The following is a 6,000-nucleotide window of genomic DNA, read 5'->3' on the forward strand; positions in this document are numbered from 1 at the left end:
GACCTAGTACCAACTTTATTTTAACAATTGCTACCATGTTTTCCATTACCACTAAGCAAGCTTGAGCAGGCTAAAACAATCCAATACTCAATCATAAGTAAACCAACCCAACAGTTACCATGGCATTCCTATAACTACTATTATGATTATTTCTATAGTCTATGACTATGGTCATTTTTTACTGTCCGTTACCATGGTTGCTACCTAGGTACAGAGGGAAACAAGGGCTCCCTATATTTTTAAGTGTCAAACTACAAGAAATTGGGCTGGGAATATGGCTTAGTGGCAAGAGTACTTGCCTCGTATACATGAAGCCCTGGGTTCAATTCCCCAGCACCACATATACAGAAAACGGCCACAAGTGGCACTGTGGCTCAAGTGGCAGAGTGCTAGCCTTGAGCAAAAAAAGAAGCCAGGGGGCTGGGGATATAGCCTAGTGGCAAGAGTGCCTGCCTCGGACATACGAGGCCCTAGGTTCGATTCCCCAGCACCACATATACAGAAAACGGCCAGAAGCGGCGCTGTGGCTCAAGTGGCAGAGTGCTAGCCTTGAGCGGGAAGAAGCCAGGGACAGTGCTCAGGCCCTGAGTCCAAGGCCCAGGACTAGCCAAAAAAAAAAAAAAAGAAGCCAGGGACAGTGCTCAGGCCTTGAGTCTAAGCCCCAGGACTGGCAAAAAAAGAAAAAAAAAACTATAAGAAACTAGTCTCACAGGTAGGGGTGCAGCCCTCTAGCATGGAGTCATTACCAGCGTTTAGGAGCTGTTATAATTTTAACACTAAAACTTACTGTATTTAGTCATTCAGGTTACATTAACACTTGCAGTCAGGTCTGGTCTGGCCACCTGATTTTGAGGAAAGGGCTGAGGACCTAAGATGGAGGTTCCTAAGTTAAAATAGAGGAGGACATGCTAACATTCCCCCATTGTTGTTTAATAGATATGAGTACAGGGCCAGGAATATGGGCGATGGCTGTTTCTTCTGAAACCACTTCCTGCTGAAAAGGGGTAAAATCCTGAGTTGCCATTTGAGTGGGTGCCATCTGAGAAGCACTTGCTTGATAGCCCAATTAGTGAAGGTCCTCCTCCTCTCCACAAGAAGGTCACTTCTCAACGACTCAGGGAAGGCTGGGTCCAAGTTTATTTTATCCGCAGAGACAGAGGTCCTGTGGGAACTGTGGTGAAGGAGGGCACTGTAGGCTGATGGAGCTTTACCTTACAGCTGTGAATCCAGTGTGTGTGGCCTTGGACCGTGGTGGCTGTTGAGGTGGTAAGAATAATGGGGCAGGGCACATCCCATTTAGTAAGAAGGCTGGACAATAAAAATATTAGAGGGCACACAAATGGCAGAAGGAAGGGTTTAAAGTGGCACATTAAAATTGGATGACTTGACTAGTTTCTGTCCTTCATCCTAGGTGGTCCTGGAGTTGGTAGAAAATGTGGGAGAGGGCACTATGCACTGGTTAGGAACAAGCAGTCAGAGGCTGAGGCTGGGTTGGGATGGTTAAAGGCCCCAGTAAGAGGCCTTGGTGGCTAGATGGGTGGATAGGTCTAGATAGGTGGATAGCACCCAGGAAGGTGCCATGGCAAACTTTCCTAAGACTCGCTCTAAGCTCCTGTCCATTAAGAAGAGAGACAGGATGAATATTAGGTAGGCATTCTTATTAACTATTTTCTTTTGACCTCCTGGCTCTGCTTAAACTGAAGGGCCAAGCACAAATCACTACAGGATCTGATACCATCTCCTCTCATCTAAGCAGTGTCTCATCTAAGCCTGTTAATGCTTCACCATTGCCAGAGTCTGAGGAGTGTCTTTTTCAAGCTGGAATAAATGCACATTTGGCATTTCCCTTGGTTGGTTGCTGGACTTGAACTCTGAGCCCTGTCCTTGAGCTCTTTGGCTCAAAGCTAGTGCTCTACCACTTGGAGTCAGTGCCATCTGCTTCTAGCACTCTGCTGGCTGATTGGAGATGATAGTCTCACAGGGACCTTTCTCTGCCCCAACTGGCTTGGAACTGCAGTTCTCAGAACAATGAATATTTACAAGGCCACTTTACTCCAAATAAAGCAACAAAGTGGCCAAAAGTCTTTGAGCATGTTTTCACCTGGAAGTTAGCCAAAACTGCATGTGACAAACTTGTAAACAGCATGTCCTTCTGTGAGTCTGAGTATAAATGCTGTAGATGATCAAACGTAGTAACAAAAGACTTAACAGTAATTATTAAGGTTTAAAAACAGTAACTGATTAAACAATCTAATTATTCTTAATTGCATCTAACACTTTAGGGTACCAATTGGGATTAAGACATTGTAGGCGGCACTCTAGCTCACACCTGTAATCCTAGCTGCTCAGGAGGTTGAGATCTGAGGATTGTAGTTCAAAGCTATCTAGGGGGGCTGGGGATATAGCCTAGTGGCAAGAGTGCCTGCCTCGGATACACGAGGCCCTAGGTTCAATTCCCCAGCACCACATATACAGAAAACGGCCAGAAGCGGCGCTGTGGCTCAAGTGGCAGAGTGCTAGCCTTGAGCGGGAAGAAGCCAGGGACAGTGCTCAGGCCCTGAGTCCAAGGCCCAAGACTGGCCAAAAAAAAAACCAAACAAACAAAGCTATCTAGAGCAGGAAAGCCCTTGAGATTCTTATCTCCAATTAACCACTGGAAAACTAGAAGTGAAGCTGTGGCTCAAATAGTAGAACTCTAGCCTTGAGAGCTCAGGGATACACCCAGACCTAGAGTTCAAGCCCCATGACTGACAACAAGAAAGACACTGTAGATGTAAAAACCTTTGTGATTATAATAAAGAATGCAGGAACTTCTTGGTATCCTTTAAGCTCTTATCCAAACGGTAACTTATTTTCACATTTAAAAAATAGATTTAGGGCTGGGGATATGGCCTAGTGGCAAGAGCGCTTGCCTCGTATACTTGAAGCCCTGGGTTCGATTCCCCAGCACCACATATAAAGAAAATGGCCAGGAGTGGCGCTGTGACTCAAGTGGCAGAGTGCTAGCCTTGAGCAAAAAGAAGCCAGGGACAGTGCTCAGGTCCTGAGTCCAAGGCCCAGGACTGGCAAAAAAAAAAAATAATAATAATAGATTTAATACAGGTGGTTCATTTCATAAAGAATTTAACAGGCACTGGGGACACCAGAGAGCTGGGTGTGCAGCAAGGTCTCACCGCCCCTGCCTCTGCTGTTCACATTCAAGGAGGCATAGCCATCTCTTCCCGCTACCAGCCCACCAGATACTCACCACCACTCAGCAAGTGCTGTGGCAGCGGAGCATCACAAGCTAATTAAAATGGTACAAAACTTCTTTGAGGAGAGCATGATTTAGTGCAAAAGATTTTCTGCAGCAAGAGGTAGGGTCCACCGGGGAGGCTCCTTACCCGCCGGCCCGGAAGTTAGACAGATGTCCTCTACAGAGCCCTTCTGTTAGACCAGTGAATGGAAGCTGGCTACAAATTCAAGGGCTGGGTTCACAGCCAGTGTTTCTACTTTCCCTACCTGTTTTCCTAAGTTTCTCTTCAGAGTGCACAATCCTCCTCACAGTCTAATCCCCGGCTACTGGTCTACCTGGCAGGGCAGGGTTACAGGGGCCACACCCATGCCTTGGGTGTAGGAGTGACAATTTGGGGAGAAGCAAGTGTTGACCAACTACCACCCTCAGACCAGCCCAGTGACCTACTCCCAGCCTTGTCACTCACACATCTCATTTCCACTCAGGCCAGGTGAGCCACAGCACCCGTGGGTGCCATGCTCCATCCCCAAAGACCACCAAGGAGCAAATGCATGGGAGTCTTTATTGCAAGCTCGAGCCTGGACTCCCAACTATCACTGACACAGCAGATCTGGATTGAGAGCCCCAACCCTCAGATAGGCAGGGTTTTTATTGTGATTACATCAGGGGCAGGGTATTTCCAACTTGGCAGATACTTGATTGGATGGCAGTTAGCAAGCAAGTCCTGTCCTATTTCTATTGGCTATCCTTTCAGTTATCTATTTTAGCTTTGATATCGGGAACTGGCCTCGATATCAGGAACTGACAGCAGGTGGTCATGTAGCACTGATTCAGGGGGTTAATGCAGGTGGTAGAGCAAGTCACAAATGGGTTAAGCAAGCTGTTTACAGAAGCAGAATTCTGTGGTCAGGCTGACCTAGTACCAACTTTATTTTAACAATTGCCACTACATTTTCCCATTACCACTAAGCAAGCTTGAGTGGGCTAAAACAATCCAGTACTCAATCATAAGTAAACCAATCCAACAGTTACCATGGCATTTCTACTACTATTATGGTTATTTCTATAGTCTATGACTATGATCATTTTTTACTGCTTGGTACTATGGTTGCTACCTAGGTATAGAGGGGAACAAGGGCTCCCTATGTTTTTAAATGTCAAACTACAAGAAACTAATCTCATGGGTGGGGGTGCAGCCCTCTAGCATGGAGTCATCACCAGGGTTTAGAAGCTGTTGTAATTTTAACACTAAACTTATATTTAGTCACTCACGTTCTCAGGTTAGCCCTTACAAAAGCTCCAACCCAGAAGACCACACAGACCCCAAATAGAGGGATGACAAAGGTTATTGCCAGCAAACTTAACAGTACTGTGCCTTTCAGGCTGGGTGCAACACAATGTAATGCTAGCCTTGCAGAGGGGATGTTTTTATAGGGACAGGGGCTAGGGTTGGAAGGGCGGGGTTTACTATTTGCAGCAGCTGCAGTTAGGCCTGGGTTGAAGTCTTTCTGCTGCTGCAGCTGGAGGCTGTGGGACACAGGGGTGGACACAACTGTGGTCAGGTCTCTGGTCACTTGATTTCCAGGAAATGGCTGAGGACCTACGATAGAGGTTGTTAAGTCAAAGTGCAGGAAGATATGCTAGCAGGGGGAGTGGCCTTAAGTGCTAAAGTGGGCAGGAGGTGGCTCTTATCTGAGACCTAGAATCTCTGCAGAGTATTTGGGTGTGGGCAGGACTTGACACATTTGGCATCAGTAGCTTTCCCCTTATGCAGGGACTAGCACCTGAGATCCTTCTCTTAGCCCAGCCTACAGTCATCGTCAGCTTTTATGACCTTTCCAGTTTGATTTCTCAGTGAAATTTTAGAGACTTTCAATTTTGTAATTCCAAGGTGCTCAGCAGTCTGTGAGTTGGGCTGGAACTTTGCTGGAATGCTGGGCTCATCCTTGCTCACTGCTGAGGGGTGGGGCTGCCTCCCCCTGGACCAGGCTGCCTCCCCCTGCTCAGGTCTGTTGTTTGCTGCCAGAGAGGCAGGTAGAAGAGGATCAGACTCCTTTTCAAAAATGGCAAGTGTTTTCGGCCAGTTGCTCTGGCAGCCTCTTTGTTGCCCCTTTCAGAAATGGTGTCCTCAGGTCAGGGGAGAGGTTTTCATCCAGATATTGTGCTCTGGGAGGGACGAGGTATCTTGTGAGGCACTCACGATTTCTGTGGATGCTTCAGACCATCCTTCACATGATGAGCTTGTCTCTGTGTCTGGCTGGCTGCTCAGTTGTGGGCTTTTGTCCCTGCCTTCTCTGGTGAGGCTCTTCAAATCTGTGCTGAGGACATGTGTAAAGCCCGTGGGCTGGGCCATCCTGGCCCTAGCATTCCTGCCACCTGCCGGCGCTGACAGCTGTCTTCTTATGCAGGCAGTTTATAATTTTCTTCTTTGGTATAATCTCTGAATTATTATAGCTTACTTGGTATGACTCTTTAGATGTAGAAAGCCTGGTGGGACCCTAAAACCCAGCTTCTTTGGAGAGAGCGCAGGTTGTTCCCTGATCTCTTTCAGCCATCTTCCTTCCACTATATATATTTAATACAAGATTTAGACTGCTTTCCTTTAAGATGTTCCTGGCACTGATTGTCTTATGATTGGACAAGACAAGATACAATTTTATCTAGTATATTCTCTGTTCCTGAGAAGCTGTGTACACTCAAGAACGGTCCCCTGTTGAGGGGATGCTAGGCCCCCAGGCTAAGTAGAACATGGCATCTGGGCCTGC

The sequence above is a fragment of the Perognathus longimembris genome, chromosome 10 (genome assembly GCF_023159225.1).
Source record: "Perognathus longimembris pacificus isolate PPM17 chromosome 10, ASM2315922v1, whole genome shotgun sequence".
In the NCBI taxonomy this organism is placed as follows: domain Eukaryota; kingdom Metazoa; phylum Chordata; class Mammalia; order Rodentia; family Heteromyidae; genus Perognathus; species Perognathus longimembris.